The sequence below is a fragment of the Physeter macrocephalus genome, chromosome 19 (genome assembly GCF_002837175.3).
Source record: "Physeter macrocephalus isolate SW-GA chromosome 19, ASM283717v5, whole genome shotgun sequence".
Lineage (NCBI taxonomy): Eukaryota > Metazoa > Chordata > Mammalia > Artiodactyla > Physeteridae > Physeter > Physeter macrocephalus.
The window spans coordinates 50,203,294-50,214,288 of record NC_041232.1 but is presented as its reverse complement, the minus strand read 5'-3'; positions in this window follow the sequence as shown (position 1 = coordinate 50,214,288).

The following is a 10,995-nucleotide window of genomic DNA, read 5'->3' as shown; positions in this document are numbered from 1 at the left end:
CACATCCCTCCCATCCCAGAGCTGGACCTTAAACAGGGAAGGGGGAGGGGGGGAGAAAAAGCACATTTTCCAAGGAAGCCGAAAGCTGGGCACTGGGCAAAACCTCCTGTTTGGGTGGCTCTGGGCAACCTGGGGCCACCACTGGGGTGGGTGGGTATAAAAGGAGAGTGGGTTTAGGCAGAAAGATGGGGTTAAACAGATTTCATCAATTCTTTCTCCCTGTCCATCCCACCTGCCTGAGGTGTGGGAGAATTCCAGAAGCTATCTGGTTGCTGTCTGGGGTGGGAAACACAGGAAGAGACCTAGAAGCCAGGGTCTGCCCCCGCCCTCTGGGTGAGGGAGGGTGAGAGGCTGTAGTTGGGTATAGGAGATGGGGGGACTCGGAAGCTGCCTGTGACCATGACATCCAGCTGGGGCCTGGTGGGCCGGGGAACTTGTCAGCTTCCACTCTAGGACCCCTAGGTTGGAGATCCTCCAGGAGCCCATCAAGGCCCAGACAACAGCACAAGGACAGCCTGAGGCCCCCTCCCCAGCACAGGTTGTGTAAGTTTCCCCCTACCTCAGATGCCATCTTGGCTAGAAGAGAGAGGGAAAAAACCTCCAAAGATGGAGGATTTGCCCATATAAGACTGAGTACCCTGAGAGAAAATGACTGACCACTAACTAACACGTTTGAAGCCTTCCTCTTCCCCTGGCATAAAAGAGCCTGGGCCCTGGGCCGGGAGAGTAAAATGGCAGTTAAAGAAAATAAAGGCCACTGCGTGTTTGCCCCGGTCAGTGTTAAGTCCCTGAATGCTGCTGCAAGTGATAGCTGGCTCTGGCCCTGTCCTCACCTGCTAGCTCTGCAGCCCCTAGGGATCTTCCCAGCCCTTCCTGGGAGGTCTCACCCCAGGGCTCAGGGCCAGGGACCAGCCTGAGAGGCAGGGTAGTGCTCAGAGAGGCCAGGGAGATGCCCCAGTCAGTGTGGGAGGGGGGAGGGTGTGGGCACTGGCCACTGGCTGGAGGCCTCTGCCCCGCTCAGAACCTATGAGTTATGGTGGCACAGAGGATGGAGGGCTGGTTCCTTCCTGAGGCACCAGACCACTTCAGGCCAGACTCAGACTTAGCTTGTAAGATTTGAGGGGCCAGAGAAGGCCTCAGGCTACCCCAGAACTGTTTCCCAACAAAGCCCTCTTGCTGAGAATCTGTTTCCAAGGCAAAGGACTGAAGAACACGGTAGCCTGTGAGAATATTCAGGCAAAGGGTGAACCTGGAAGGAGGCAGGGAGTATCCCCTGGGCCAGGCTGGGGCAGAGCACCAGCCTGGGACCTGGACAGGTGGGACCTGGCCCCTGGACCTCCTCCATGGACCCCAGAGCCCAGTGTGACTGCCAATAAGATCACAGCCAGGGGACCCTCTGGACACAGTGGCCTTCAGAGCTCTCAGCCCCTGGGTCCCTGTGGCCTGACAGCCCAGGAGACCCCTGAATCTACTCATCACAGCCCCTGACAGGCCCCACAGCCCATTGTCACCACTGTGCTCTAGACCATGTGAACACACACACACAGACATGCTCACGGACAGACACACAGACACATGCCAAGATGACCAGCACTCTGGATAAAGGGCCTCACTTAGAGTCAGGCCTCCCTCTTGTGGCCTTGGTCATCTTATTATTATTAGATTCTGAGGGGTGTGAAAATATCAATAGCCTCAGGTTCTGCCATCTCTCAGAGGTGGCATGGAACCCGCCTGTTCTTTCACAGTCTAGAAACTGACTTTTATCATCATCACCATCACCACCATCAGAGCCAAGTGGGCTCAGAGAGATAATCCAAATAGGGGGGTGAGCGCCCTCATCAGGAGCTGCAAGGATCAGGCCCTAGGAGAGATGCCCAGGAGAACACAAGTCAAAGTTGGGAAGGGGAGATGTGAACAATGATGAAAGCTCAACTTTATCCGATCTGCACAAAGCTATGATTTGTGAATCAAAGTGGTGGAGGACAGGTGTGCTGTGCCCGCATGGGACCAAGGGGACCTGGTTCCAACTCAAGGGCTATAAGGATTCAGAGTAGCAGAGACCAGTGCTACCACAGTGGTGGGGATGGCAGGGCAGGACTTGTTATGAAGAGAGCTGACAGCACTGCATGAGTTAAACAAGTGAGCCTAAGTGAGTGGAATCAGCCAACCTGATTTTGAATTTTTACTCTGTCACTTCCCGGCTGTGTGACCCTAGAAAAGACACCTAACCTCTCTGACCTTCAGTAACCTGGTATGTAAAATGCCCGTGCCTCCCTTATAAGGATGCAGAGAGGAGGAACTAAGCCGCTATGGGGGCTGGGCAGTCGTAAGCAGCTGGTAGCACCAGATAAGGGTAAACAAAGGCAAGGAGACTTAAATGAGGACAGTGTGTGCATAAATGCAGAGGCCAGAGGACGATGACGGCTGGGGACTGCCCAGACGGTCACGCCCCAGAAAGGTGGGGCACCCAGGTTGGACGAGGGTGTGGCTGGAGGGGACACCTCTGAGGCCCCATCTCTGAAGAAGCTACAGCCGTGGAGTTGGCAACCCTGCCAAACAAGTTGTCAGACCAGCCCTTCAGGGCTTTCTTCCCACTGGTCCTGACTCTGATGGAAATCAGCAGGCCGGCGGTGCGGGCCTGGGCAGCGCAACAGACAAGGCCCTGGAGACAGCTTAAGTGGACAATAATTGCGGGTTATTATATACCGGGCTACAGCCAAAAGCCAGGCAGCTATTAAGTGTGATTGGGAGAAATAATCAGGAGAAGGAGGATGGATGTGAGAACCGAGCTGCTCTTTCTGTTCTCAGGGCTGCTCTGAGGCCAGGGCTGTGCAGAGGCAGGATGGAGGTGGGTGGGGGCAGGAGCCCATCTATTAGTATAAGCACCCTACACTCTGGGAAGCAATTCCATCGTTCCTTGCCTCGGATCCTCCCTGCTTCCCACGATGTATGCAGAGCAAGGATTACTGTCCCCATCCCATAATTCAGAGAATAAGTGTCCGGAAAGGGGAAGCAGACGACCCAATCATACAGCGAGTCTTTCCCGAGTCCCATCAGAGCCTGGATTGAGCCTCTCTGTTATTTGATGGCCACAGAAGTGACTCCTGGCATGAAGTCCATCAAGACCCACCTCTGCTCTCAGTGGGGTGGTCATGAGGTTGAGCAGGGATCATCTCAGAACTGGGACCGGGAACAGTCGTTAAGACCCAATGGGGCACAGATCTTTCCGTGTGGATCTCAGTCAGGACAAGAGCAAGGAACTGGGAAATGCAGAGGGGGCAGGTTTATAACAATAAGATTGGTTATTTCTTCGAGCTTTATATATTCATTAGCTCCTTCTCTGGGATAGAAGGAGACCTGGAAGCCCATTTTCTAGTTGAGGATACAGAAACCAAAAGCGATTACGTGACTTGTCGCAGGTGGGGCAGTGATGCTGTCGAAGGCAGGGTCAGTGTGACAATTGCTGGTCTGGGAGCTTGCAGACCACATTCAAGATGTGTCTATTGGGGAAGACTTTGGCAGAGGTAACCTTACCCCGTCCTCTGACACCAGGCCAGAAGGATTTGGGATTTTATCCCTTCTGGCCAGAGTTTCCCATTTCATCAATATCAGAGGAGGGTCTTTCTTTCTGGGCCAAGGATGACATGAGGTTGCCCTTGTATGATGTGTGGATCACACATTCCCAACCTCCCACCTCCCACCCCTCAGCTCCTCAAAGCCCACAACTCAGTTTGGATACATGAAGGAGGCACCCGCATCCCTGACTCACAAACACCATGCACAGCTTCAAGGAGATTCCCACAGACCAAACACTGCCTTCATTATTTCCTGCAGCGAGTTTTACAGAGACAGCCCTGCCCTGACGGGAACACCAAAGTGTGTGTGGTGGTGAGCAATGGACCAGCCCCCGACGCCTCCAAACACAGCACCTCAGCAGACATCCAGCAAAGTCTGCACAAGGCTCAGGGCCACCCTCAGGTTCTGACGACCTGCCCCTCCCTCCGGGGATTGCCTCTCCCCAGACAGGCCCTCCCTCCCACACTCGGCCAGGCCTCCCCAGCCCCAGTCTGGAAATGACCCTGCTTTGGGTCACAGGAGAGCAGGAACCTCACGCAGAGAGGGATCAATTACATCGTGACTCAGCGAGAGGGCACGGAGCCAGGGAGTGAGTCACAGAGCTTGCCCACCCTCTCCTTCCCGGGGAAGGGGGGTCGGTCATGCAGGCCTGTTTTGGGAGCCTCCCGGGGTCTGGGCACGCAGATGTGTGGATGCAGGTTCCCAGGCAGTGGCGGGTGCTACAGCGTGTGCCCTTCCTAAAGCCTGAATGAGGTGGGCATCGCTGAACTGCTGGGCTGGAAGAAACTCATGCGGCCCCTCCCTGACATGTGCTCTGCTCCCCCAAACTCCCTCACAACAACACTGCACCCACAACCAGGTCTCTTCTCTCCCCAACACACTGGAAGGACCACTGAGGAGAAACCCCATTGTCCTCTTCCTTAGAAAATCTCCATGTCCTATTAGACATAGTCTAAATGCTATTTTCTGCTACAGCTTATATTTATCCCTGGAAAGGAGAGACTTAGTTTATTTTCTAATGAATACACTCATAACAATCACAGCTCACATTTAATGGGCATCTACTATGTGGCAGATACTATATGTTTAATACCTCTTTTAGTAATGTATTACCTCTTTACGACAATCATATGCAGTGTTATCATGCCCGTGTTTCAGATGAGGAAACTGAGGCTGAGAGCACAACTTATATGGCTGGTAACTTATAGATCTGTCTGGTTCCAAAGTTCAGACTCCTTCTATACACGATGCATGTACTATGCCTATATGTATCTACAGTGACTTACGTTTTATATACTTATTTTAAAGCAATAAATACACAGTTGTGTTTATAGACTGTATTTCTTTCATTTTACTCTGCACAAAATTTACATTAATGTGCCTGTTTAGTAAGAGACCCGAATTTATATACACAACTTTGCTTATACACTTTGGAAGGCTTTAAACTTATTAAACTAAGGTTGCCATCTGGAAATTATTTGGCGAGAGGAGGATGGTTCTTGAAAACCTATGGCACCTGCTTTAAATATTCCTAGTGGTAGCAAACCTTCATCCTTTGAATGCAGAAATGACCTATGGAAAATGGGCCCAATAAAGTGCCCCTCCCCCTCAGCACGTGTGTTGGGCTGGGGTTGGAGGGTGATTTCTTCCTTCTTCATAAATACCCAGTCTTTACCTTCATTGTCCTGCTCTTGTGTCATTGATTATACTCTTCTGTGTTAGAAGCAGCAGCAGGTTAGCAGATGGTCAGTGAGTCCCTACCCTGAGTCTTTATGGGCTCAGCCTGCTGCAAACCCCTGCCCCATGGCCACCTGCCACCCCGAACACAAGCCTACAACCTGCCATGGCCTTCACTGCCGTCCTGACTGCCCACATGCCCTCTCCATCCCCATCACGCGCCTCTCCTTCTCTCTCCCCAGGCCATGCAGCCGCAGCCTTCTTGTCAGCACCCAGCTGCTGGGTGAGGGAGCGGGAGGGGTCCACATAGGTGGGTGAGTCTGAAGCCCCCAGATAACAACCCTTTGAAGATCCAGCCCAGTGTACATGTCCTGCAGTCTCACCTTCCCGAGCCCCCGTCCAGTTGGTGTCTCCCTGTCCCCTCCCAGCCACCTCACTCCATGTCACCTGCATAGCCAGTGGACACTGGGTTTCTTAACCCCAGCACTATCTGAAGGACGGTGTGCCAGCCTGGGAGCCTGGCGGCTTTGGTGAGAATTCAGATGAGAGAGCCCAGGTAGATAGAAGCTGTCCATCTAGCAACAGTATCAGAGAAATTGTGGCCACAAGAAAGTGACATTTATGCACAGCACTGGGTGTGTAATAAATACAATGCGCTACTCCCGTTTCCAAAGTGAGCCCAGTGTCTGAAAACCTCAGGGCTCATGTACAATAAATTAACATGATTAAAAACGAATTGGTTAAAAAAAAAAAAAAAAAAAAAGAATTGGTAAACCAGCACAATTAAAAGGAATTGCTGCGGCAACACCTCTCAGGTAAGAAGGGGCTGCGGGGTGCCAGCAGCCGGTACCCAGGGCAGGCCCCAGGTAGGGATGCTGACGACGCCTTGCGCTCCTGGAAGGCTGCCCGCCCCCAGGAGCACCTGGACAAACAGTCGTGCAGCAAGTGAGGGCACCCACTGTAGGGCCCACTTAGGCCCCAGCTGGAGGGGGTGCACCGCCTCCTCTGTAGGATGTGGGAGGGGCCTGGGACAGCCCCACAGCCCCCACCGCACAGGCCACGGGTGATGCTCTGACAACACTGGCTGGTCAGACACTGACCTAAGCGCTTCACCTGCATCTACTCAGTTACTCCTCACAACAACTGGATGAAGTAGCTGCTATTCCTCTTCTTATTTTACAAACGAGGAAACTGAGCCACAAAGAGATAAAAAAAAAAAAAAAACCTGTCCAAGGTCCCAGAGTTAGTAAGTGGGAGAGGCATGACTTGAAGCCAGCTTTACCTAAGTGCAGTTGTAAGTACCTGCTTCTGTTGGACTGAGTGCTGTCTGGCCCAGACTGTCTCCTTTTTAAAAAATGTAAATTCTCTACGAAAGATAAAGAGTAAATTCCTAACCCTTCAGTTCAAATAAATTAACTTTCTCTACATCTTTTTGTAGCCCATTGTGACCCTTCGTTTCTATTCTCACCTCAACAATTTTCACATAAGAACCATAGTCCGCCTCCCAGATATGCCACGGTCTCCCCTTCTAGGATGTGATGTGAGGAAGGGTCTCCCCTTCTAGGATGTGATGTGAGGAAGGAAAGGAGGGTGGAAGAAAGGATCACAGTCTCCATTTTACAGAGGAGGAAGCTGAGATCCAGGAAAGCCATGGCTCAGGTCCCTCCCACTGAGCTCAAGCTCGCCCAGTCCAACACAGGGGATGCAGGATGCAGGATGCCTGGGCTGCAACTCCAGGCACCTCTATCCTGCCTCTCCGTTTCCTGCCTGCCCTCGGCCAAAGTGAGGCAAAGCCCAGATTGGCACGAAAGCCTGGAACAGGAGCCTCGAGGGCACATCCATGCTGACCCAAATGTCGGAGACTCCCCAAAGCATTTCCCACTGCTGCCCCAAGCCCAGGAGCCCCCACAAGACCAAGGCCATGTGTCCCTGGGGGCTCAGCCAGCCAGCAAAGAAGTCCAGAGGCCCCGCCCTCACCAGCCCTGGCACTTGTCTGAGCTCCGAGAGACAGCCAGTCTCTTCTGAGGAGCCCCTGGGTTTCCCAGAACACACAGTGCCCCACCCCCCAATTTTCTTCCTCCCTCCAGGGGCTTGCTCCCACGGCCAGGCCTGCTGTGGGCTCAGGACAGGACAGGGGAGCCCTTCGACCGTGCATTCTGGGCGGCAGGAGGCTGCTAATGTTAACTGAGAGAAGGCAGGCGCTGTTTTCCTCTTCTTTCCCACCTCAATTCTTGTTCCTTCCCAAATTATTCAAGGACAGAACCCCTGGCCTTATGAAGAAGATAAAAAACAGACTTCCGAGGCTGCCTTCAAAGCCTCATCTTGCCCTGCCCACCCAGCTCCACACAGGATGCCCTACCTCCTTACCATCACGCAAGAGCCCAGAGCCCCTTGCCCTCTCCAGGCCCAGCAGCTCCACCCACTGCCTCAACCTCTCTCCTCTCTTCCCAAGCTGACCCACCCCTTCCTGCAGAACCAGATCAGAGCTCTCTCCACCAGCGAGCCTCTCCTGGGTGCTACTGCCCACACAAGCACCGCCTTCTTCAGGGTCCCATGGCACAACTCTCTGGCACCTTTCACTCTAGCCCTCGATTGGGTCGTGCCTGTGTGTGATTACTCAGCTCTCTGAGTCAGTCTCTTGGCCCAAACAGCAAGCAAGTCAATCTCCCGCTCTCCAGCCTCCCCTCACTGCCCTCTGCAGGGCTGGGCCGAGCAGTCACTCCGGAAAGATTTTAATTGGAGGTCTGGTCTCTGTGAGGGGAGCCCCATGCAGACGGAACCTGTTTTCAGCTGGTTCTCAACAAAACCTTAGAGAACCAGATACCTCTTGTGTTCCTAGCCCTAAGGCCAGGCCATGACCCAGCTCTCTGGCCATCTACCCCCTTCTGCATCCTGCCTTCACAAGGACCCCCTTTTCCTCAAGGCTGCTACCCCCATCACAGATCACCACACACAGTCTGGATTGTTTTCTGTTTTCTCGCATGTGAATGTGGAACTCCTTGGGCCTAGAAGATACTTATCCATCTGTTGCCATTGGCTGTTCTGTGGCTTTTCACTTGGTATGACTTTGGTCTCTCTAACAAGACAGCCAGATTCTTCCCAGGTCTGTCCTTTCTCTGCTGCTTCCAGTGGGAGAGTGGAAGGGCTAGATCAACACAAGAATGACTGAGTGGTGGTGCTTCTAAGTCAAGTTGCTGTGTGTATTCTAAACTACTTGTACTCATCCTGGGCTCGGAACTTCTGGGAGAGAGTCTGCCTGGGGCCCTGCAGCTCCCCATTCTCAGAGTCTATTTGAATGAATACAGCATTGCCCCCCAAAGTCAGATTAGCCATTGTGTCTAGAAACTCCAACCTGAGCACCTACTGTGTGCCCTTGCCTGTCAAGGGGGGCTGCCGAGGAGAGGTGGGGCCAGATGACTTGGTTCCTGCCCTCCAGCAGTTCTCAATCTAGATGGAGAGAAGATTCACAGTCAGGAGAGCCAGTGCCGGTCTGAGGGCATGTGGCCATGGCCAAGGCTGTGGAATGTGGTTCAGTGGGTGCCAGAAGGAGGGGAATAATGGTGGCCAAACTGGAGGGAAGCTGAGCACAAAGAGGGCCTCCTCCCTCCTTGAGGAAGAGGAGGAGCAAAGGAAGCGAAGAGCAGGAGGCAACGGAGAGGCCTGCACAAGGACACCACCTGAACCAAGATCCCCACCACACGGGGCTCCTTACATCCCCAAAGATGAATCAGCAACAAAGTGTAAACCCCGAATGAAGAGAGCAAATGAGAAGCAATTGTTCCCAGCTCCCCCTTCCATTTGCCAGCCTTCTCCCTCTCAGTGGATGGAACAATTGTGGCCATGAAGTGGCACTTGGAGAAAAAGTTTTAAATCTGTTTAAATGTCACAGTGAGTAATACTTTGCCCCCATCTTCCCCTAATTACATTTCTCTTTGATGATTTAAGGTTAAAAAAAAATTTAACTCAAGTCTTTCTAGACTATCAAGGGCAAGGAGACCAAAGCACCAACCTAACCATGTTCCTTACTCTTTTCTCAGGGGTCCTCCTCCTTTATGGCATTATTTTGAGACACCTGTCTGTGTTATTTTATCCCTAACACTATGCTGTGGCAGAGAGGTGGGAGCCAAACAGATCCCGCTCTGCGCCTTTAAGAGATCATGCCTTGGCAGAAGTTGCTTCTGTCCCAGGAAGCTGGGGGGAGGTGGGGTATCTCACCACACACCTTCCAGAGAGCTGAAAGTTGAGGAATGTGCTACTCCCTAAGGGGAGATAGCCCAGCTCCAAAATCAGCCACTCTCAGGTGAGAGAGAGGGGAGAGTGAGGAATCTTCCCTACGGAAGAAGGGGCTCTCCATAACTGCAGGTCCAGGGTCCAGATGTGGAGGGAGAGAGGGAGGGGGCCTTTGTGCAGGGGGAGGAGGTGCAGCCCTGGAGGGAGTTGGAGCTATACTGCATGGAGGAGTCTCTGCGGGTACCTGAAATAACCAGATGCCCCCTTTCAGTAACAACTCGACTCTCCCACTCACTCCTGCCCAGGGGTTGCTTTTATTTATGCATTGGCAATTATTATTAATGAAACACCTGTGAATAATTTACCTGAACCTGGGGGGAAGGAGTTGAGGTGAGGACAGAAAGAAGTGGATGTGAACCTCAGCCCCCTCCCCTGTGCAGGTCCCTCTTTTCCCAGCCCCCCTCAGCTCACTTTCTTTACTTCGCCTTGTCCTCACTTCACTTTGTGGGGAGGAGGAGGCAGGGAGAAAAAAAGACCTCAAGGAGGAATTACTCTCCTAAACTCCCCTGTTAAGGCAGAAAGTATATTCCACTCCTTTGTGAGATTCTGGGAGTTAAGTGTCAGTGCCACAAGATGATGTTGGAAGAGATGTTTTGAACAAAGTTATTGGCCTCTGCTGACGTGTCCTGTGGGAAAGGGGAAGAGGAGGTCTCAGCCAAGTGGGTGTACATACACACAGACACACACACACACACACACACACACAGAGGCAGAGTGTGGATATAAACAGGGTCTAGGTACACATCCACAATGCATCCACACAAGCACCCACAATCCTGACAAGACATATGCACACACCTCCAAGCCACCAGCTCAAACCCTCTGTGTGCCTACCAGGGACGTGCTGCCTTATTACAGCACTTCACAGGCACACCAAGCCTACAGCCACATGGCAAAGAAGCTCTGTGTGTGAGTTTCTGTTCCATTCCTTCAACTTGGGCTTTTCTTAGACCATCAGATAACACTGGATAACGTAAGCCCTGAACCGAGTTATGAATCAACTATACTTACACAGGATTCCATCAAGCAAAGGCAGGAGTATCTTAAAACGAAAGGATGAAGTTCCACAGATCTCAGAACTGTACTTGCTGTTTGGTTTGGACACTGGATCCTCGGGGAGAGGTGACCAGGGTGGGCTCGGGGCCTGGGGCAGCGGAACCTCGGGGCCTCCTCGGGCCTCCTCCCGGCGCTGGAGAGCTCGGCGTTTGTGGCTGTACCAAAGAAGCTTGGTCTCAGTTTTCAGGCAGCTAGGGTCTCATTTCTTTAAATAAAATTTTAAACATGATGTTGTCTAGTAACGTCACGTAATCCGAGGGCAAGAAAAGAGAAACCCAAAACACCGGAAAGGGGCCGGTGGAGACCAGGACAGGGTCAAGCCAGCAGCTTTGCCCTGCAACCCGCGAGGGAGCAGGCGCGTTATTTTAATTTGCCCGGAAGCCGACAAGAGGCTGC